The following is a 24,489-nucleotide window of genomic DNA, read 5'->3' as shown; positions in this document are numbered from 1 at the left end:
TCCTGGAGATGGCTAAACACCTGCCTTTCTCTGGGAAGTGATTTCTTGTTTTGCTTTGCTTGTTTGTGTGGCTTTTCCTTTCCCTATTGAACTGTCTTTGTCTCAACCCATGAGTTTTCTTTTACCCTTGTGACTCTCTCCCTGATCCCGCTGTTGGGGGCGTGAGTGAGTGGCTGCCTGGGGTTTGGCTGCTGTCTGGGGTTAAACCATGGTATAGGTCTACATGGATAAGCAGCTGCAGAACTGATCTTGCACCTTTGAGATCTGGGCAATGCCCAGTAGCTTTGTGTAGACAAATCTCTCCCTCTCTAAACTTTTGCTGTATGAGCAAACAGCAGAGATGACAGTGAAGCTGACACTTTCTGACTCACTAACTGCTTTTAAACCTCCCATCCCCTTGCAATACGTTCCTCGCTTGCTGCTTCTCTCAGTCCTTATTTGCTCACTCTTTGTTAGCACCAAAATGCTGCCCAGCTTTATAACATTGATGTAAAGGCCCAAAGTTAAAATATAAATGCCCAAAGTTTGCAGTGGTAGGGAATCTAGGACCTAGAGGTTGCAGATGTGCTGGTATCCCACACCTAATTAGAGGCTCAGGGACAGATTTAAAGCCCACAAGCAGCTGTTCAGGCTCTCTCTCCTAGAGGGAGCTGGGACACTAGTTGAAGATGGGCACCAAATATTTTGTGAAATCCAGGCCATGCCTTGGTGTTTGGATGACCTGAAAATTCAAGTCCCATTGATTCTGAGTGGTGGAGAATATCATGTGTCACTTGTGTTCTGGAAAATGGTTCCCATAGACTATTAGTTTTAAACACCCATTTCTAAAAATCTTGAGCTGGAGTTGCTAAAAGTTGTTCCTTAGGCCCAGTTCACAGTTCAAGGACCGTTTAAAATAAAGCAAACTTTTAAGTGACTTTCATAAGATAAGAGCTTTAGATATATTTTATTAAATTGTTCATTTATTTCAAGAACAACAGCAAATCATCGTGTTTTTTCCAGTTTTGTTCTTTTTCTCCCCCAGCATTTGGTCTCCTCTGCCTTCATTGCCCAAATGTAAATGGGTGCAGAAATTTCCAGATGAAAGTTCATGACATAAATGAATCCCTAGTGGTTGATTTTTGTTTTCCTCTGTGAAGTCCACACAATGGGAGGTGGCTGCTTATCACTGAGTAAGATCACTGAATGATTCAATGGGAGGCTAAATGAAAAGTAAGAGTTTTCATACTAGTGTGATGTAAATCCTGCGTCCAATTAAAGCCTCAAAGCATTTTTTAAAAGCTGTATAAAAGGTGAATCATTTCTGTAAACAGCCCTTAAAGTGAAAACCCAACACCTTTGCTGTGGGAGAAGTAATACAATCTCAAATACCTCTGCAAACAAAGAGTCCCTTCCTTTCTGCGAGCTGCTCTCTTTTTTTTTCAGCAGCTCAGCATGTGGTGCCAGAAAAATCATTAACGGGCCCATCTTGCACTTCTGGCTTTTCCACACCTGCGTATCACGATCTCTGCTGTAACTTTATGGACCGTGAGGAGGCAGGTTTGACGCCATGAAAGACAGGCTCAGCCAACAGCTGCAGGATGGGCAGAAAGCCAGACAGTAAAATGTAAAGAGGAGGAAGGAGAGGGATCACCTTTGAAGTCTACAAAAAAAAAAAAAAAAAAAAAAAAAAAAGGCAGCATGACTTTGACCACTTCCTTTTTTAATTAGCTGTCTCAGGTACATTGAGCCACTGGTTTGAATGCATACTGGCAAGAGGTTGTTGGAAATGTTGAAGGTAATACTGTAAGGGTTTCATCGCAATGTAACCATTATTTTTTAAACTTTTTTTCCTCGTATTTTGGTTGTTTTGGGTTGGCTTGTTCTTTTGTTTTGTTTTATTCTGTGTTGTTAAGTTAAACATCCTAGCACAATGTCAGAGAAAAGAGCTTTTTTCACTTGGGAACCCCTGAACTACAGCTAAAATCTGTATCTTTTGCAAGTGTGAAAAACAACATTAAAGCTATGTTGAAGGGTACTTGGATCCCATACTAGCCAGGAAATTGATGATTACCACTCCCATAGTAACCAGGACACACCTCCAGGACACACAGGTTGAATTATTTTATGATATGTATATAGTGTTAACTTTTGCTCAATATCCATGCTAGCACCAGGAGGTTGCTTTTGATTTGTGCCACTGTATCTGAAAGCCGAACTGGAGGGATCCTGTCAAGGAATTGCAGTTGCTGCAGGAACCAAATTTTCCTGTGCCCCCAAGAGGCCAAAAGTTCACTTTGTACTAGTATGTCCCTACTCCTGTCTATGCATGTTAAGGTGTGTTCAGGGAGAAAATGCAAACTGCTGTTGTCATCCATATAGGAACTATATGCATTTAATTTCCAAGGCTTAAGAGTAAGTACTTTGATATTTATCATCTATGTTAGGGTCAGATCCAAAGATAAAACTCTAATAATCAGGAACTGAATGAGCTATCTACCAGGTAGAAAATTCCTGTGAGGTGATGAAAGGATGGTACAGTTAAATCCTGAACAAGTTCAGTGAGTATTGCTCAAGCCTCAGAAATTTAATTTGGGAATTTGCTGGGGATACAAAAAAATCATTCAGACTGAATGGAGGAAAAAATCAACAGAATTATCTACTGTCCTGCTGTACAGTGCAGAGTAATCTCATAGTAAAGTCCAAAGATGTAACAACAACCACATAAAACTTCATTGTGCTTTATGACTGTGGTAGTCTTGAGTCTGTTCTCTGCTTGAAAAAAAAAAAAAAAAAGAAAAAGTAACATCAGATATTACTGTAAATCCACCAAATTCAGGTAGAACTTTAGCTTTATACAGGAGTTGAATGTTGTCCAGTGTGTCAGCATGTTTTAAAAGCTTCAAAAAAGGGGAAAAAGGGGCACCAAACTGAATTGTGTTTTACACAGATGATCTGCATAATTAAAAAAAAAAAAAAGTTGGGGCATGGAGTAATTATTCTCATGTGAATTTTTTTAAACAATTCTTTTAACAGAAAATGAAAAAGAATGCTTAGATTCATGTTGATAAACTGTAGTTGAAAGACATAATTTGACATATCATAAGTAAAGAAAAACATTTATGTAAATTAGTTTAAGTTATTATTTATTTTTACACAATCTATTTTTGGTAATCTAGTATACACTCTAGTATAATAAATCAGTCTGTCATTCCTTGATGGGTTTTTTTTCTGTCTCTGGGCATAAGAATTAACAGAAAAGCATACTAGGGAGCATGCAGATTGATGGTTCTCTTTAACTGAAATCACTCCCAGTTTAGGATTTGTAGATTAAAGTTTTTAAGATCAGGTACTGTAGATAGACTTCATGGTGTTTTCAGAAGTAATTTCTACAGACTAACGGCCTTAAAAAAATCAGTCTAGAGTTTATGGCTTGTTACACTCTCTACTTAGTTAAGCATAAGACAATTTTTTCCCCCCAATATATTACAATAAAATATTAAAAGATAACAGATTTTTGTTGTAGAGTATGGTAAAGTATAGGTGAGTCAATAGCATAGCTCATAAATATTTTGGTTTACTTTTATGAGATTCTTGTCAAAATCTGTACATTTTTTAAGAGATTGGATCTTGGAAAATTCTGCTAACTGCAAAAGTTTTAGGCTGATTAGGTTATTGCAACTGTAGGATTGGAAGGTTCATTTCTTTTAAAGAAGAGACAATCTCAGCCACTCATCTTCCCAGTGCAGCCTCAGATAATGCCCACTCATCATTAATAGATATTTATATAACTTCTCAGGGACCTGCTTCGGTCTCTGTCAAACTTGGTCCAGATTCCCCACCTCCTTACCTTTAAAACGTGTATTTCTCAACCTCGAACCTTAACCTTCTTCCTGCAACTAGAGCTGTTCCTCATTTTTTTAAATTATTTTTAGATCATTTTCCCCCAGTAACTTAATAAATAGAAAAAAACCCCTATCAATTCATTTACACAGGCTTGCAGATCATAATTTCTTTGGTTTTGTTTTTTTTTTTTTTAATTAAGCTATCACCATTTTAATTACTTGCACTGTCTGAACGTCTGTTGACCTTCATTATTCTCTTCAGCTGTTCAGTGTCCCTCTTGAAGCAGCTCACACACATCTGGATGTGGTACTGTTTCAAAGATGTAACACAGCACAATGACTGAGTTATTATCTTTTGTGATTTCCAGCCTGGATTTATGCTCCTGGCTCCTCTTGCAGTGTTTGGGTTTGCAAAGCTTGCAATTCTAGGTAGTTATTCAGCTTTCATCTCACGTCCTAAGCAGCTGCTTGGCAGCCTGGCTTCATGTAGTGCATTATTCTTGCCTGTGTGCACTGTCTTGCATTTGTCTGTGCTGGATAGCCTGCTGCTGCTGCTGCTTCAGACCATGCTCTCAATTTGTCCAAATCATTTTGTATTCTAAAGCCAGCTTCCTGGTAGTCTCTTCCCACCTCTTGTCATCCACAGGTTTAATAAAATTATCCAGTGCTCTGTCACTGCATGATGTATTATGGACTCTAAGATTAATACAGGAGGAATACAAATAGAGTTTGTCAAAAGGATTAAAGCTCTGTCTAGTGGTTCTAATAGTGGTCCTCAGAATACTAAATCAGGAGCCTCACTCATGAAGTGTATGGATGTACAAGGACGTACAGCCTGGAAAATAAAAGGAGTTGGGAAGTAATAGGAGAAAAAGAAATGCCTGTCTTCCAGACAGAAATACAGCCTGACTTTCTAATCATGTACGAGCACCTCTAGTGACAGAACTAAATACTGAATTGGTGATAACAGAAATAATTATTCCAGTCAGGCTAGGCTCAGTTTTCCCATGTGTCGTTGTTGCAGGTGATTCACAACTGTCAGCAGGGCAAAAGTCTAACCCCTGTCATAGCTCTCCTTTTTACACTGAGTTTTGATGATGGCTGTGTTGCTTTCCCTAGCTGACTGTCTATTTTGTACTGACATAAAGGAGAATCTCTGTAAAGCACCCCGAGATGAACCATGACTGAAATCGTGCTGCTCTCAGGAAAGTAGACCTGAGTTCTCTCATGTCTGGATCAGAGAGAGAACTTTCATAAAGGGCCCCAGAAATACATTTGTTATTTTTTTGGTGCCTTGCAACCGTAGCAACATGGGGGTCAGTAAGTCCTACAAGTTAAGGACAGTGGGTTGGTTTGGGGTTTAGGAACTGTCCAGGAACTCCAGTGAATCCTGGAGATATGGGAGGGGGAAAATTAAAAGGCATTTTCGTTCACAGCACCACCAAATGAGTGCTGTAGCAGACTGTAGGCCACCAGGCTGTTTCACGGTGTTTGAAATGATGTTCATGCTTTCAATGAGCCTTCACATGGGTTTTTCTTCTTTTTAAAATTTAGACTGTTATTACATTTTTTTTTTCTCAAGGTAAGAATGGTGAATTGGAAGAAATCAAAGTATTGCACACTGAAACAGCTGTCAGCCTCCAATTCCTGTTTATCCTGTTAGGCTCACATTTTGGTATTTCTGTTTTATGCTAAACCTGGATGTTGGATTATGTCCCACAGCTGCAACTTTCTGGACCCCCAGAATTGCAGAGAAGACCTGAAGAGCCTTGGGAGGAGGTGAGTTCTCTCAGAAATCTTCACAGCATCTCTCAGCTATCCATGCTTTCTCCTCACTCCCTCACCTCCCAGCCCAACAAAAAGAACCCCAAGGTTTATTTGAACTCTTGTAATTAGATCTGTCTGGGAGAACAACCAAAGTGTCAAGGTTTCAAAGAGATATTCAGAAAAGTCAAGAGCAAGTAGAGACTTGAAAAGGGAAGTTGGAAAAAAAAAAAAAAAAAAAAAAAAAAAAAGCTGGTCTTTATCATGGTAATAGTAATGAAGTCAAGCTGGAAAAGCCCAGACGAGGGGCTGGGTTACTGTACCGACAAGTGCCAGGGCAGCATCACGAGAGGGAGGATTAGAGAACCAGGCAGCCGCCGCGGGCGCCCGGCCTTGTGCTGCTGTCTCCCGGGCATTGCCGGGGGGCAGCGATGGAGGGGGAAACGCCACCGAAAAGAACCCCCCTCCCTGCCTGCGGCTGGGAGCGCTCGGGTGGGAAGAACACGATTTCTCCCGCTGGAGAGCCCCGCCGCAGGGGGCTGAGCGTCCTCCCGGCCGGGACGGGCCCTGTGCCCGCTGGGCCCCGAGGTGACACCCGGGGCTGCCCTCCGGGCCCTCTCTCCAAGCCAACCACGCGGGTTTGTGCTCGGGGGCACGCAGGAGATGGGCCAATGCAGAGAATGGGTCGTGGAAAACGATTTCCCAGCGCAGGAGCCCCCATTTCTGTGAAGGCGCCGCGCAATCTCCCGCCTGTGTGCACGCACATCCCCCCGGGTATCCCCTCCTCGGCTGCTGCAATCAGGCTGCTAATCAATTAGGCAAATTGACTGCCGGGGTCAGCTATTTCCTACTCCTGGCAACAAAACCCGCTTGTGTTAACTCCGTGTTTCCCAGGAGCCCTGGTCTTCTCCAGCTTAGTTTGTTCTGGGGTTTGTTTGGGGTTTTTTGTTTGTGTTCCCTGCGCCCCCCCCCCCCCCCCCCCCCCCCGAGGTGTGAAGGACTAAATTATTAAAAAGCAGAGGAGTTACTAGAAACTGTGGGCATGATCTGTTACTGCAGACACCAAAATAATTTCTCTTAGTGCGGTAGGATTTTGGTGATCCTTTAAAAAAATTGTTAATTTGGATTCAAAGGGACACACATTCCAGTTAAGCAGGTATGAGAGCATTTGCCCTTTAAATGCCAGCCAGCCAAAGACAGTGCACAAGAGCAGATTCGCATATACCCAGAGAACTAGTACTGTATGTATTTAAATCTGTAGGTGCTACGGGTGGATGTGACGTGCCACTTAACAAATACAGCTTCCGAAGTTCCAGATGAAAGCTAAAGCTGCACTTTCCCTTGCTGTCATTCTTCATAGCATGGAGTTATCTCTACCGGGCTCTGCATAAAAAAGGCACTAAAGTCCCAAAGGATGCCACATCTCTTCTTAAACATTGTTTTACATATACCAGACTGCTGGATTCGCAGATTGTTTCCAAAGATGTCACCAGGCTACGCTGCTCTGTCTGATTTCACTTGCTGTTTCAGGAGTTTAGTCCACTGTAACTTGTAACTAGTACTAGGTACGGGACAGAAAAAAACCATCCCCCAGAGTGCTGCATTTGTTTGCTTTCAAATGCTTTTGTTTGCATTGGCTGCTTTCAAAAACGTACAGCCGAGCAGCCCACCAAGCACATGGCCCTGCTCCTGTTTCTCTCTACAGTCCTGTCCATTGCTTGGGTCTCACTCTAGTGGAATTCAGAATGCTGAAAGTGTTTTAGAACGAGTCACCCACACCAGTGTTTTATAAATTGAAAGGGGACCCTGCATTAAGAATGATTCCTGAAATCTTCTGAAGCTCAGCTCCAGAGCCTTAGCTTGCAGTTGGTCCTGAAGTCAACTCAGGAATTTTGGAGATCAAATAACTCTCATTAGAAATAAAATAACTTTTTTTGCTTGCTTTTTTTTTTTTTTTTTTTTTTCTAAATTTGCTTCCTTGAAGAGGCAGGCAAATAATTCAAGCTACTGAATTCATACAGAAAAGCAAAATAATGACCTCATTGAATTTGCCATCATCCATATATAAAAATTAAAGATTGTTGCGATTAAAAACTGCTACTCAAAGTCATTAATGACAACTTATTTATTCATTGTAAATTACGTGTAAAAATACATTTCATGCATGAGGTATGCTGTCACACAGTGAAACAATGAGAAGCAGAGAGTGTTAGTGACAAGTCACGTTTGCTTGCTGGACAAGTCAAGAGAATAGGGGAAGTTAAAAGCTGCCTATTTTCAGATACGTAATATAAACATTATCTTTTATAAAGAAAATTACATCTTTCTACAGCTATTCCAATACGGTAAAAACTGTAATTAAATCAAAGATTTTTTTACATTGGATCTTTTTTAGTAATAGCATTTCTGAGTCCAAAGCAATGCTTCATCAAATTAATTGAATGAATAGGAATTTCAGGAGGTCATTAAATGTCCAGTGTTACACAATATTATACAGACAATGTTTATCTTCTGATTTAAATATGACATTTCCTTGGAGTAAACTCAGTTTATAATAGTCACAGTGTCTATTTTTTTTTTTAACTTACAGTACAAAAGCTGTGAAAGAAGAAATATTTTCAACATGAAAGGCACCTTTTTTATTTTCATTCTTATTATGGCATTATCCAGGAGGTCAGTTACTCTTCTTATGTATGAACATTTTTAATACTGTATTAAAATATATTCAGGTCTTCTGAACTTTATCTAAAAGAGCAAGTAGCTCCACTGTTTAGCAGATTTATGTAAAATTTTAAAATATGTTATTGTACTAACTTCTGATTTACAAGTATTTGTTTTTGTTTCTCCATTTGCAAAAATGATGGCAGGGTGTTATTCACAATTGTTGACTACCAAAACAATGGGAAAAAAATGTCCCAAATATTAAAAATCATTAAAATAATTGACACTGGCACTCCCATGTTAACCACGTGCTCCAAAAAAAAAAAAAAAGGAAGAGGCCAGATAATAGGTACCTGAAAAGCTGTTTCAACTTCAGATTTATTTCCCTATGTGTAACAACAAATGTTTACTTTGTTTCATGTTCTGTGTTACATGAATGAATACATTTCTGTTGGACCAAAAGGCCTTAGGGACAGAGAACCAGATCAACATAAAGAAAATCCCAGTTGCCTTAAGACCAGAGCACTGTTTTCCCATTTTAAAGTAATTTTCCAGCTACCAGAGCAATAAAACGGGAATGTAATGAATCCTGTTCTAAGAGTGTGAGCTGGAGGATCAGAATGGTGACTTGTATTTGTTGTTAGAGAAAGTCCTCTCCTTGTAGAACCTCAGTCTTGTTTGGGAAGCTGATGGACCTCCTTGCAAACTTCTTGCTTAAGCTCCACTGAAGCCTTTGAGGGTACAGCTGGCTCCTCAGCAGAGAGCAGCCTCAGTGTTTTGATGGCTCTCTCACGGGTTCTAATGATCTCAAGGACAAAGTCACAGTGAGGCTTCATTTTAGATAGAAAGCTCAGCTATTTGAAACTACCCTTACCCACGTGTTCTTCCCTGTGAAACAAAACCTGTTTCCATACCTGAGCTCTGATGAAGCACTTGCTTTTATGGCAGAAGACTCTCAGTCCTCCAGAAAAACAGGAGATTGTTTGTACTGCTGGGAGAGAACTGTAACAGCCCTGGTATGCAGAGGTGCACTTTTTCAGGATAGAGCTAACTCTAACCAAAATTCTCATTTTAAAAATCATCTGAAAAAGTATGCTTCTGGTAGATCATTGGGAAATCTGCCCAGAAGACTGGAGGGGCAGGAGTTCAACTGCTTTCACCTGTTTTCAACCTCTCCCTGCTCTGCATGACATTGAAAGAAAATGAATTCAAAGAAATTGGTGGCAAGCATAAAATAGTAAATTTAAAATAGTTTTTGGATGTATTTTTCATGTTTTTGTTACCCTACAGGTTAGAAACGCTCTATTCTCAAGTATGAACTATTTTAAAAGTTTATTTTTTTCTAGATCTTCTAGGCTTTGAAAATGGGGTTTACTGTCTCATGATATCTAATACCTACAGATAAGCTTTTCAAGAAAATGATATTAGGACTTCTACAGAATATCAGTTTTCAGATAGGAGTCCAGGACTGTAGAAAACCAGGAGTAGTAAGCTTTTATTATTATAGTACACCATAAAAAGAAATGCTGAATATGCACTACTAAAAAGATAAATGAAAGTTAAAGGGAAAATCTGAGAGTAAAGGCCCATTTTGTTTAAATTAATTTCTGATTTTTTTTTGATATATCAATGACAGATACTTGACTAAAGAACAATTATTTAAAAAAATAAAATGGAACAAAGTAATAAATAAATATTTGCTTTATTTAGCTAATACTTTACTGAATATCAAAGCCATCAAAACCCATGAAGGGCTTATGATAATTTCAGGCTGTGGGATATTCTTACTGAATTCAGGGATGTATGGCTCTTCTTGAGAAAACAAACCTTTAAATACTATTTTTTCACTAACTTCTTTTGCACTACTCCTCCAGTTGCTTCTTCATACTGTGTGCTTAACAAGCAGTATGCATGGAGGTATTAACTGTAAGTGTTACTCTGGTACAGGAAGAACACATAAAATAGTAGCAAATTTTGACAGCATTTTTCTTATCAATTTTGGAGCACCTACTTTAAGCATCTCACTTTCTCCCTATCTCAGCTATCCTTACTCATGATAAATCCCAGGCTGGTGAACTCAGAACTGAGTTAGCCATGAACCTTGCTCCCCCATGCCAACTAGCAGGAAAGTACTTTCTTGTTCTGTCCAAAATTCAGTCTAAAACTATGGTCTAGGCAAAAAGATGATGAATGGTTCCAGTGACTAATGGAAGTTTCAAGCCAAAGCTTGAAAGATGCATTCAGTTCTGAGCATGTTATTGACTATGACCATGTTTGATGCCCTTTAACTGTTCTGTATACTGCTAGGAGGGTGCAGAATTGTTTTTTGTTACTCAGTTTCATTTTTCTCTTATCCGAAGGCAGATTTTTTATTTCCAAGGCAGCATAAATCACAGAGAAAGCGAGGAGGAAAACACAATTCCAGTTTTGGCCAGAAGGATGCATCAGGGACAGCACTGCAAGAGATCTTCCAAAGCATGCAAAATTTTCTATGAACTGAGAAATTTAGATAATGGGGTCACAGAAATGTGAGTATATTTTCTTCACATAATGGTTTGAATCAGCATATTTCCTAGATCACAGCCTTTCTTGCAGGAAGCTCTATCTAAAGTTTATGTCTACAAGAGTAATAGTGGTTCCTGTGAGTAAAATGCCTGTATTCTTTCATTCTCTGACTGAAAACAGAAACATGATTTATTATAAAGAGTAAGGTCTCCAACGCCCTTTTCTTTTTGTAACTGATTCAGAACAATGCAGTACTGAAAGTAATCACACTTTCAAATACAAGTAGGTGTGAGGTTTCAAATATACTGAAAGTGAATATTCAGAACATCACATCCTGGTGTTTGCTTCTGATGTTAAAAACCTGCTGTGCAAACCAGGATGCATGTTTTCAAAAGTCTATAACTTTGCCATTTTGAAGCCAGATTTCTTCAAACAGAGCAAGGCACATGTTTACCTTTCAAGGATTCGTGCCATTTGTGCTGACTTTGGTACCCTTAATAGAAAGTAATTTTGAATTTCCTTGAATGCAAAAGTACCTGCAAATAAAATTTTCACAGCTCATTTTTTGATAAATTTACTTAGGTGTTCTAAGAAACATTTTACTAATAGTTTCTCTTTGCTTGAGGTTGAGAAGGTTTGATGTTGTCATACCAGAGAAGAGATGATCTAAAAAACAGAAAAGATGGACATGAATTTATTACAATAGAAAAATTATATCAAATATAATTGTATTGCAAGCATAGCACTATGCCGTAAATATTTAAATTAGGTCTATGAAATGAATTGTTTATAATGAGCCTTTTCAGAGGTGTATTTTACATGTCTTGGAGAAATCCAGCGCCAGTGCTTTAGCCTGACAAGAAATAAATCTTTGACTCTTCAGGACATGCCTCTGAAGCATCCGGTGCTGGTGTGTTGCTCCTTATGGATTCCACATAATCATGTTTGGTTCCATAAGTCTCTTGAACCAAATTTGGAAGCTTTGTCTAATTTGAAGGGAAATTCGGATCTGGCTTTGTACTCAAGTCTGAATGCAGCAACACAAAAAGACTTCAACTCTACTGCTGTATATAGGTATGCACATACTGTTATTAATAGTTTCCCCTAAAGTGTAGTACTAAGAACTTTAAAACTACAGGTTTTGGGGGTCTGGTTAGGAGTAGATCTGATGAAAGATGAGAAATCATGAATTTTGAAACATATTCTCCTTCCTGAAAAAAAAAAAACCAACCAAAAAAAAAAAACAAAAAACAAAAAAACAAACAAACAAAAAAAAAACAACCCCAACCAACCAAAAAAAAAAAAAAAAAAACAAACAAAAAACCCCAAAACCTCACCCAAAACCAACCAAACAAAAAAAACCTACAAGAAACCCAAACAAAATAAAAAGAAAAAAAATCCCCCAAACCAAAATAAACCTCCCCAAAAAACACCACCACCAAAAAAAACCCCCAAAGCCACCAACCCCACCCCAAAAAAAAACCAAAAACAACCCAACCCCCCCCCCCCCCCCCAAACAAACAAACAAAAATAAAATGTTTTCATCTCACCCAAAAAAGAAATCCCAAGATTTAGTCTGGCAATAGGAAAACTGCATTTTTACTTGAAAACTCAAAAAATCCCTCACTAAGTCAGTGATGTTCTCGGCTCTATTGGTGTTTTTTCCTTTTGCTGTAATGACACCACGTGCTCTGGGTCGGCTCAGTTAACCTGTATTCTTCTGTCTCAGAGGGGCTGTAACTCAAAAAAAGGAAAGAAAGAAAAGCACAGAGAGCCTCTGTCAGGCTGCCACATCACCCCATGCTCCCGTGCTACACTCATTCATGAATCTGCCACTTACCAGAGGGGAACCTCCTTACATCATACGTAAAATAGGATGTGCAGTCCCACCAGATGTATGCCAACATCCTCATGCATAATCCAGCTACAACAGCTACAAGGCAGGTGGTGTGCTTGGCTCCAAACATTTGGACTGCTTTACCAAAGGGTAGTACTGACACTCAGATTTGATTTAAAACCCGATTATTTTTTTGTATTGATTTTTCCAATTCAAATTATACATATTCTGTGAAAATGCTTAATTTTGCAAATACTGTGTTTTTCTCCCTTCTTAATTAAGTAAGTATTATCTAAAAATATTAAAGTATTTTAGAAGTATATTTAAAGCTGATGTAACTAAAATGGTGACACATCTCTTGTTCAGGACTGACTGATACTATTAATTTACATGGCTTAATTCTTCAGCATAATGGTGAAATTTTGTTTGGTTTTTCATCTTTAAGTATCCAAATCAAGACTTACTGATTGGACTAACCAGGTAGATAAAGAAAAATCTCCTAAACTGGAAAGGAATTACTAAAATATAGAAGCAAGAAATAACCTTTTTATTATTTCTCCAAAAGCTACATCAGGTACACACTGTCTATAAATACTTGGAATTTTTGGTATTAACAATCATCCTGGCCTTACATGAAGACAAGAATTTTTGCCACTCTTCTTGTCTTCTTTTTCTGCAGCAAATCTCTCAAGTAATTTTTCAGAATGGTTGGTATTGCTTCAACTCAAAGCTTAAACTGCTGTTATGAAACTTGAGTTTCTCTATTTGAGCTGATCAACTTCCAGTACTGAAAAGCACAATACCAACGATTTTTTTCTTTATTTTGTACCACAACTAAATTGTAAGGAAAAGTGTAAGACTTTCCATGCACCAGTATGTGCCAGCAACAAAACTGAATATGAATCAATAAATTGACCTTTCCAGGAGTCAGTAAAAATAAGCATATTTAGAAGTATGTTCATGTTCTTGGTATGTTGCAAAACGTGGTTTTCAGTTTCATTTTATGGAAATCTTCATACCTCAGACATGAGAGGGCTGTTTTACACTCTCTTGGTAGCTGCTCATAAATAGACCATGGTAGCAAGAGACAATACACTCAGCTGTATGAAACAACACAACTCTTGCAATGGGAGAGATGAGAACACTTTAAGAAATCAAAGATGCTCAGTGGAGGAGAAAAAGAACCAAATCCTTCTCATAGATGAGTCACTATTTTTTACTAGAAATATCCACTGAGAGCTAAGAGTTAAAAAAAAAAATTTAAAAAGTTAAACTTGTCATGGAGAAAAAAATATGTAAGCACCAGAAAGTTGTGTGAGATAAAACACCCAACTTTTACATATGTAAAAACTGGTTCCCTTGCTCTTTATAACACAAAATATTTTTCATGTCACAGCTGTAAATTGCAAGGCAAATTTAGGCAGGTAGATAAAGTGTAAAGCATTTTCCTGGTGCCTGAGGTCTGCCTGGCCAGCTCTCAGTTCATTTAAGCATGGATAAAGTCAAAGTGCCAGCAACTCCCCCACAGCTGCTGCAAGAAAAACCCCACAGCAGGTATTACTAGCCCATGTTTAGTGGCCACTGCCATGTAAGCAAGCCTTTGGAAGGTATTTATCACACTGCAGCCACGCAGAAGAGATTGGGTTTAAGGCTTGAACACCTTGGTTACTAGCGGGATGAGTATGGAAGGGCAGTGTAACTTCATTGCAGCAAAAGGAATCCACAGGACAAATCCTTGTTTTACTTCCAGAAATAGCTGCTTGTTTTGTTGGTCTTGCACAGAGCAAAGCATGTCTTAAAACAGAGCAACTGAAATACTAAATGTGTGAAAAGCGACGCCAGCAATGAGTATTCACAAAAGAACAAAAATGGGATTGGTCAGCCTGTTTTGCAAGAACTTGGCTATTCTGGTAATTTAAGTTCATAGGAAGAATCTTCCTGAGTTTGACAGTGCTCTCTCTTGAGCCATGGTCTTTTTCCAGATTTCATCAAGAAATTGAAGTTTAATCCAATTCTATAACTGAGGAGTTTAACCCCTAAGACAGCTTCATTTCCAAATACCAGATTCAGAGTTCCAAGTACAGCAGATAAAGAGCTGGAAAGAAATTCACCTATGACCAGTCAAGAAAGTTTTCCAGCTTTTACTAATCTCTTAAAATAAAAGTAAAAAGAAAGCAAAAGTTTTAGCAAATTAAGATATCCTGTTTCTTTGCCTTATTACCCAGGCAACACGTCAGGGAATAAAAATACTGTTTACAACAGATACGCAATCTTACAAAAGAAATTAGTAAAGACATATTTTGTGGAAGTCACCTAAAATCCAGAACAAAGGTTGTAAGATTTTTAAATGGTATATTTCTGCACTTAAGTGCTAATAAAAGTGGGTACTAATTGTTAGGCCCAAGAGTTATATGGGAGGGACAATTAACATGTTGTTCTGTTTTTGAAGTATCTGTCTGCATTAACATAGGGCATTGTAGTGCAGATTACATTGAAATGCTGACTACTCTGCTGTAATATTGCTAGGAGGAAAACAGTCCTACAGCAAAGAACTGATATTATTTAACTTAGAAAAGCTGAGTATTGCTCTGGTTTTGCTATTTTAGCAAGTCTATATAAGTAAATATATATATTAATTTCTCACAGGGATTTGACATTTCTTTCCACAAATAAATGGTTTCCATTAAGAGTTTTCAACCTAAAATAAAGCAGTTTTGTATACAAATGATACAAAAGTTGTGATATTGATGCCAACTTCTCCCTGCTAAATCTCTCAGGATACCAAAAAAAAAAAAAAAAGTTTTCGATTTTAGATTTAGAGCAAAAATCATATCACTGTTGGTCAGATTAGTTTTCTTAGCAGCAGTCAGCCCTAAGAGAAACCAGTTCTTCTGACCTACTGACAAATTTCATTTAGATCAATGTGCCAAGATCAGTGAAATCAGTATTTTCTATAGCCTTGCCATTTTAGATTTTCAACTTTACATTTTCATATCTAATTGTTTTTGTCCCAAGTGCCAAACAAAGAGAGAAAAAAAAAGGAGAAAGAGACAGTTAATTGTCACAAGCAGAGCGAAAGAAGCATGTTTGCACATGCTAATCAGAGCCCTCTGTGAGTTTTCGTTTTCCCGTTCGTGGGTGCAGGCAGAGAGTGGGTAGGAGCAACAAGGAACAACTTCTAACCCGACAGCTCTGCTTCTTCCATCATTTCCCCTTCCCCTTTGTTCTCTCCTGCAAAGAAGTTTCTCCTACCGGGCTTCTCCTCAGCTTACCAGATCTGGCTCCTTTCTGCTCCCATTCCCTCACTGCCCCATAGTCCCTTCCCCCACCGCCTTGTCTGTCTCCTGCCTGTTCCCACTGGTTTTCCATCCTCCCTCCCATCACTCTTTGTTCCCACAGGGCTCTGGAGATGTGCAGCAGGAGCTCAGCTCTTTCTTTTTAATTATTTTTTTTTTTTTTTTTTTTTTCAGGGAGGAAACATGGAACATTTGAAGCCTCGCTGACCACATACAAGAAGATAGCAAAGAAAAGAAGCCGCCATCATATGCCTTAGGAAAATGTTATCATTAAACACAACCATGTTTTCCTTCAGAAGAAGACACACAAGTCCCAAGAAAGACTGTATGCAACCTGCATGCAACTGTGACAGATCACTGTGTAAGTGATCTCTACAAACTAAGAACTTTCCTTCACAACAAGTTTAACAACATTTTAAGAAGCATCTTTATGCCTGTAAAGGAAAGTGAAGAAGGTCGGGTGAAGTTGCCTCATAAGGTTTTCAGAGAGGTCTCACATATGGAAATAATGAGTTTATTTTCAAATCTGTGTACAGATGTTTAGCAGGGAACTATAGCTTTCTGTAGTGGAATACAGCAAGGCCTCAGGTGCACAGTATTAACTTGCTACCATGAAGGTTGTCTGGATAAGAGTGTTAAATTCTCTTTAAAAAGGAAGAGAAAACACTGCTATCTTTTTCCCAGCTTTGGCTGGGCATATGCCAAATTTTTCATCAAAACCATAAAAAAACTACTTTCACCACTACCATATTTTGATTAGGAGCATAACTGCAAAAACAAGTTTAAGCAACCAAGAGAAAATGTTTACGAAGGCTGTGTCTCACCTTACCTATTTAAAAATTAACTCTATCCCAGCCGAATCCAGGACATAAAAGTAGGATTTGAAATGAACCCCCTTTTATTTCTAATCATGTTCTTCAAAAGTCCTGCCTGCTTCCAGGCTTTGCTTGAGATAATAATGTTTTACTTAAAACTGAGTTAATAGAATAAGCAGCAGTTGGACTAGTCCAGCTTAGATTGCATGGCAGTGCTGAGGAAGCTGAAGGTGCCTACAAATTTGTTATCTCTAATATCAAAGATCAAAAGAGTACTCTGCAGCACAGTACATAAATTACTTTATAAGGGAATTCTCATGAGTCCTGATGGATCTATGACAACTGGCAGACACTAATAGGCAGTAAAATAATTTCTCTAGAAGTTCACTTCTGCTGTTTGTTTGCATACCTCTCTGGGACAGAAGTGAAATTTGCTAGTGTTTCCCCCTGAATCCTCCTCCCATGCATTGAAAACAATGAAATTCTATTTGAATTAGGACAACAGGAGAGGCAATTTAAAGGGGCACTAAAGATTCAGTCTCTTAATCACAACTGTCACAAAATGCTGTTATCCTTGCAGGCAATTCCCTGGCAATTTACAGTACACTAGTGTAAAAGGAGACGACCTTGCATTGCAAAGAAACCTGACAAGATAACCAGATCTTCACCTCCTGACTCTCCTTTCCTTGCACTATTGCACACATCCCAGGGATCACCAGGCACTCTGCCATCCTGAAACCATTCAGGAGCTATATTTTGACCCTGACATTGGATGGAAAGTTATTTAGAATCTGAAGTCAGTGCAGAGGCTGGCTTCTGAATAACCCATTTAATGAGGAGGGCATTTCAGTAGGACTGTGTGAAGGCACACCAGCAGCCCCATTAGGCTGCAATAGCAGCTTAAGGGTTTTTACTGTAGGGGCAACGTAAAACCACTCTGCCTGAACTGTGGTTTCTGCTGCTCCCCTAGAGGGACTCTCTCCCTGCATATAGGAGAGAAATGAAATTGTTGGGCAGGTTTCCTCTGCAAGGTCCTGGAATCCTAGGTTGCCCCAAGTCTAGCAGTTATTTTAGGGTACAAGAAAAGAAATACATAATTAGGAATTTGAGAAAGAATCTGAGGACTTTGAAGATAACATCCTAAAGTAAAGAAGACCTAGAAACAGTTAGGATTTTTTTCGTTTACATCATTGCTGTGCTGATTTCCTGCTGAACAATTGCTCAAATGTAAAAAAAAGAAATATGTTGGGCTGACAATGGTAAGTTAAATAGAGTCAAAGGCATATTTTTATTATCTGCATATAATGGAAGGTAATTTAAAATATAAGGAAAAGCAGGTAGTGTGAAGGCCAGGAAAATACCCTGAGGATCAATATGGTCTTCAAAAGATTGTGATGGTTTTGTTAATTGCTGGTGTATCAGCAATTGACAAACCCAAATCATTGTTTCAAATTATGTTCCGAAGCAAAACACATAGAAATTGACAACCTCTATTAAGGACCACAAACAAAACAGATGACATATACTTGTGGGTGATTTTTGAATTATTGTAATTCTTATGATTCTCATATGTTGTATTTACTCTCAAATAAGTCTTTACTTTCATTACTAATCACTGTTTTTTTCAGGCCTTGAATATTTGGATCTTAGCATTCTTCCTGTGAGATGCTTCAAGAACTAGAAACTGAAAAAAAACCCCAAACAACTTAAAATACAGGGTTTTAGCCTTTAATCTGGACACTTTTTTTTAAGAGAAATACTATTAAATTACTATAGCTGTTCCTCAGGCAAAACTCTTAAGCCATCTATTCCCATGTTCCTTTAGGGTGAAAACATTCTCAAATAGGTTTACCTATTTCTTTTACTTCTCTTTTTATAACTAGCTGATGGGAAAAGGCTGAAGAAATGTTAAATGTGATTAATTTATTTCGAAGCATATTGCTAAGCCAGCATCCCTTTCCAGAATAGCATATTTCTGCTGACAGCCTTTTTTATACAAGATCTTCAGCCAGTTCTCCATGAAGAGTTTCCAGCATCCTGTAAGAATCATTTTCTTTTCCTATGAAGTCTTTTGGACTTGTTAAGTTATGTAGAATGAAGAAAGTAATTTCCAAACAGATATGAAATGGGCAATTGCTTTTCCCTTCCTGATGTTGCCATGGGTTGGTTCTCTTTGAGGTGGGGGGGTCTCACCTTTCAGCGGAGAACTTCCAGCGACAGGAGTTTCTCTGGTGCTGTGCACCAAGCTCTTCAGCTAAAAGTGGAAGGGAAGAAAAAGCTCTTGCAGCCACTTCAGGATTTCTGCTTGGAAACCTAGTTACAAAATGCTGAAGTGAAAACAATTAGAAGTATTTGGGATTTAGTGTCAAAGTTTGTCAATTGAGGCATCTCAAATACATCCATTGAAAACATCCTCCTATCCTTTATTCTTACTGTTCAGTGTTTCTATTCAAATGATGTATTAGTTGGTCTGAGGCTGTTGAAATATCACTTCTAATAGTTCATGGCATTCTTTATAAATAATCTGTTTTCTGTAGAATTTCACATTGCTTTCTTAACTCTGAGATAATTTATAGAAAATTTTGGGGTTTTTTGAAAAATATTTAAAAACTGTGGCCCTTGTTTTGAATCATGCTTGAAGTTTACCCCAAATTTTTATGGAGAGAGACAAAACTTATCTCCACAAGCACTTTAAATATCTTAGGGATCACTGTTTTCCTCTGGTATTTCTTTGAGTCAGAACATTGACAGTGTTAGGAAAATTGATTTTTTGGAAGAAAGACTTGAGGGTAAGATTTTATTCTGTTCGCATCCTTCAGAGTGTTTTTGCAAGGTTCTCTGAAGAATGAAGGATGGAATGAGCAGTTGTCTTCTCTGTTCTTCATGACATCTGGCTGATATCGTTAAGGCTTCCTGGAGCTGTCCTTCCTCTTGGAAGGAAATCTGGGATTCCGTGTATTTAGTTGTTTTCTTCAATCTTCTTGTTTTTTGTTTTTTTTTTTTTAATTGGAATATTTAAGCTAAAAATATATCAAAATTCTGTGGTGGAATTTAGACATGAGAATCCAATTCAATAACCTAATTTCTGCCTATAATTTTTTTATCCAGTGTCATTGAACATATCACAATGAGTTTGGTTAGTAAAGCAGAGAATATGCTTTCTGTGTCTGAGGGCAGGTGGGAAATGGAGGTTGTGGGGGCTGAATTATCCTAGTTTTCTAAAGTTCTTGATTTTGATAGGAATTGTAGGTATTTAGCACCCCTGATTAACAGGTACCTTATTTAGGTGTTTAACTGTAGGCACTCAGGCTGAATTTTGAGTTATTTTTCTTTCTTGAATTTGGATATGAGTGAGGAGAGGGTGGCATTTTATGTCTTGTAAGATGTAAAAGCATGGAGGGAGAGAACTGGTTAGAGGCTGCATATCAGGATATGCCTGGAAGGAATGGGGTTAAAGCTAAGCAGAGTAAAATGTGTGCCACATATGAGAAAAAAAAGCTTGCAAACAAGATACATTTGTCTACAAGAGTGCTTTCCAAGACAACCAAAGAAAATGTTAACATGCATGGACATTCAAAAGTACTCTGGGGAAAAAAAAAAAAGAAAAGAAAAGAAAAGAAAAGAAAAGAAAAGAAAAGAAAAGAAAAGAAAAGAAAAGAAAAGAAAAGAAAAGAAAAGAAAAGAAAAGAAAAGAAAAGAAAAGAAAAGAAAAGAAAAGAAAAGAAAAGAAAAGAAAAGAAAAGAAAAGAAAAGAAAAGAGGCATTTGCTGGACCCTGGAGAGAAAAGGTTTTAATCTCTGATATTGTTTCTGAATATTTGGTGTGAGACATGGTGATTTTGCTTGAAAATACATGGAGCAGCCAACAGCTTGTAGCCAGTTGTGCCTTGCTGAGAGATCAGCTTCCATAAAACTGAGCTCCTTTAAAAGGAGGTGCCATGCTGTCAGCACATCTGTCTCGAGCAAGGGAAGGAAGCACTGAAGGTGGAGGATTGCTGTTCATTAATTGCATCATATTGGGCTTCCAGGCAGACTTGAGATGGCCAAAAGGTGGAGATTTTTTGAGGTTCCTCCCCCTACTTTTCTGTCTCCTCCCTCCGTCCCAAAATAAATGTTTTGCCAAAACTTCCTTGTGGCAGAGCAAGGGTTTTAAAAGAAAAGTCAGGCAAAAAGCAAGAATTTTGGAAACTAGGTTAATTCCAATTCTTTCTTTTCTGAAAGATAGACTTGTAACATGTACACTCTATCAAGTTACACTTTTTTTTTTCACTGTTACTCAGGGTGCAAATCCAAAAAGAGTTAAACATGTAAGCAATAATAAAATTGGCTCACAAGTCATTACCCAGCCTTGGAAATATAAGAGCCTTCAGCTTCCAGTCATTGATCTAAGAACTCAAATTGTAAGAACTGGGGACATATTAATACTTTATTCAGTTTTATTCATGTGTAGATTACTCATGGAAAAAATTCCTATGCTCTCAACAGAAATATTTCTGAGGTAAAATTTGTAGAAACTAGCTGATACTTAAGAACGTTTTTAGCATTAAGGGCTCATTAATAAAATGAGTTTGTGGGTTTTGCAATTTCTTTATTAGAAATGTATACTTTACTAATTTACTTAGTATTGTACAGTGTTGCACACTGTAATCTAGTATTTTTAGATGCAAAATGTGGTGAAGACTTTTCAGTGCATCACAGCAGTTGCTTTTTGAATGGAAATATATTTACTACAAGTGTAGACAACTTAATGTGTGAGACAAGACATCTGCCAAGGATAAAGTCTTGAATTAAATCCTATTTTTATCAAAGCTGTCCATGTGTTAAGACTTGAAGTGTTTTCTTCCTAAAAGAAAGGTGCCTTGAAGTTATTTTTTCTCCTTCTTAGATTGACCCTGTCCTTGAAATCTGGACAGACAGAAACAGGAAATTAATTATTTGGGATACATGGCATCTGCCACAAGATTCTTGAAATGAAATGTACCTGAAATTACTGACTTGGACAATATTGAAATCTTCCTTCTGGTTTCTTTAAAATTTTTTTTGTGAAGCCAGTGTTAAATGCAAATAACAAGCTGTCTAAGGAGAGGGCTTCAATTAGTGGTGTTTTTTACTAGTATAAAACAATGAATATAACATGATTGAGATTGGTTTTAATTTAATTGTTTGAATTCAGCTTGTTAAGTTAAAAAAGCTGAAGAAGGCAAATGAATGTTTGCAATGCGTCTGCAAGATTATTAATGCACTATATTAGCATGGATGTAAGTGGAAAGTTCATGACTGAATGGAGAAACTCATGTTTCTGCAGTGGCCCCTAGGCATTCCTAGCACTGCCTCCTTTGGCACAGGCAGTGGTGGTTTTACACGTTGTGGTCCTCACACATTTGTCATTTGCTCCTCATTCATCATCTCTGTTGTATCTGCATGTAGTACTGACAGCATGGACTGCTAGATAAAAAGGTATGGCTTACATGGTTCCTTTTTACTCTGTGGACTGGTTTGGAGGGATTTTTGTTGGTTTTTTGTTGTGTTGTTCGTTTTGGGTTTTTTTTAACAAATTTATTGGGCAAAATGAACAAATGCCTGCAGCATGCTGGAACTAAGTGTACTAAAATGAGCAGTTTGATTTTTAACAAAAAAGCAAACAAGCAAAAAAAAAAACCAACCAACCCCCCCCCCAAAAAAAAAAACAAAACAAAAAAACCTCAAACAAACAAACAAAAAAAAACCAAACCAAAAACAGTGCTCCAGAAACATCCAGCAGGAAAAATACAAACTTATTAGAAAATCAAACCAAGTTTGCATTACCAGACATCAAAGGCTGTGAATTTTTGTTTTGACATGTAATTACTTTTCATTATGCATTATTACCCTATTGGATGTTTACTTGCATTACAAATAGTTCTAGAGAAAATAAGGGTGGGATATTAGCAGTGAAAATGTCTGTAATATTTTCACTCTGAAGGTTGCTAAAATGGGATCCATAAGACTCACCTGAAGTGAGACAGTGAGTCAGTAGAGCCCAGAATCAGCTCTCCTGTCATTAAAACTCTTGTGCTGTTCATTACATCAACCATTTTCCCGCATCTAAACTTATTAGGTGGCATAAGGCCAAAAGAGGCGGCTGAGACCCAATTAACCGTGGCTGAATTCAAACCAGGGAACCATAAGAAACATTAATGTTTGTCAGAGCTTGATGGGTACGTTTGATGCAAAAAGGCTGAAGTTAGCAAAATATTCTACATTCCTCAGGAAGCCACAAGGACAGAACCACAAGCATGTCTGTAGGTCCCAGAAGGTGCTCTCCAGGTCTGAGCCCTGTGTGGAAGGCAGAAGTTGGCATTAGTTTTGCCCACTGTCTCTCTGAGAAGACCAACAGGAGCTTCTTTAAGGAGCTGTGGTGTCAGTAGCTTCTGATTTCTCTGCAAATACCACTTTCCAATGAGTGCTGCCTCAGTTATTTATTCCTTGTCCAGAATTAAATTAAATTCAGCTTGTTGGTGTGACAGTCTTGTTCTTCTGCTCTGTGGGGTTCTTCTCCCATGTATTTTCCCTCTGAACAGACCTGTCCAGCATGGTGTGCAACATAAATGCTGTGCACATAAAGGGAAAAAGATTTACAGGGAAATATGGTGGTGGCTTTATCAGTTTGTGAATACTTAACTTTCTTAAAAGTAATAATTTGAAAATAGGTGTGGAGAAGACTTTGTTGGTGAAATGAGTGTGAGTAAGATGAAGAGTTAAGTATAGAGAACAGAGGTACATCACATACAGCTTAGAAGAATAAATTGTATTCAGAGCAGTGTAAGAATGGGTACAATGGACAGACCTAGAAAGTGGCTCAGTTGATGAAGAGCACGCTACATGTGAGTTCAAATAATCCCTAGACTGACTTAAGTATCCCTCCTTTCCTCTGAATCTGCTGCAGCAACATGATGAAAACAGCATCAGTTATACAAAACTGCTGGTGTCAGTCAGTGGAGGTGATCTCAAATGAAATAAAGAAAACAGTTTTCTGTCTGAGAGCTTCCTTGCTGATGAGAGGCAGAGAATTTGTTTTCAGGAACCCTTCATTGCTGAAGCTGTCCAAATCCTTCTATTTCATATGGATGAGGGAGTTACCTAGAGCAAGAAATAGGGAAATAATCTTGGCAGTAAAGAGTTCGTGAAGGGCTGTAAGCTTCGAGGCCACATTCAAGGCACTTACTAATTCCAAAGCATGAGATAATCCAGATTTAGACACGAAATGACAGATGAATACTAAAAATGTTATCTTTACTTATAAAATAGAAAATAGTGCTAATTAACACTGTGTATTTGCCTTTCCTGTGGACTAGTGAGGAGAAGGAAGAAAACCACTTAACAGTAAAGGAGGAGGAAAAACCCCTCACAAAACAAGGGAAAAGATATTGATTTGGTTTCAAAAATTCTGCAGTTACAGATTAAGATTTATATCTCTTTATGTAGAGGTTAATAATGTCTAGCTATGAAGCACCCAGGCTTAAGGCTACAGTAATCTTCATGAAATGTTCAAACTAGAGGAAGAATGATAGATTTCCAAATTCCTCAAATCTTTTATTGATTTAAAAAAAAATGAAAGAAAGTTTGATTCATTGCATACTTTTATAAAGAGAGGCATATGCTTAGGGAAAAGATGAACATTTCCAGTAAAAGTTTGTTTTGGTCCTTAATGTCAGCAAATCTGAGGACTTTTGTACTTAAGACCTGAACACTAGTTTTTTAACCTCTTCCAACATATCTCAGCAAGGAAAGTTGAGTTTACATTAGTGC

The sequence above is a fragment of the Chamaea fasciata genome, unplaced genomic scaffold (genome assembly GCF_029207755.1).
Source record: "Chamaea fasciata isolate MVZ Bird 193981 ecotype frontalis unplaced genomic scaffold, bChaFas1.0.hap1 SCAF_3, whole genome shotgun sequence".
In the NCBI taxonomy this organism is placed as follows: Eukaryota; Metazoa; Chordata; class Aves; order Passeriformes; family Sylviidae; genus Chamaea; species Chamaea fasciata.
Note: the sequence above shows the minus strand (reverse complement) of the source record.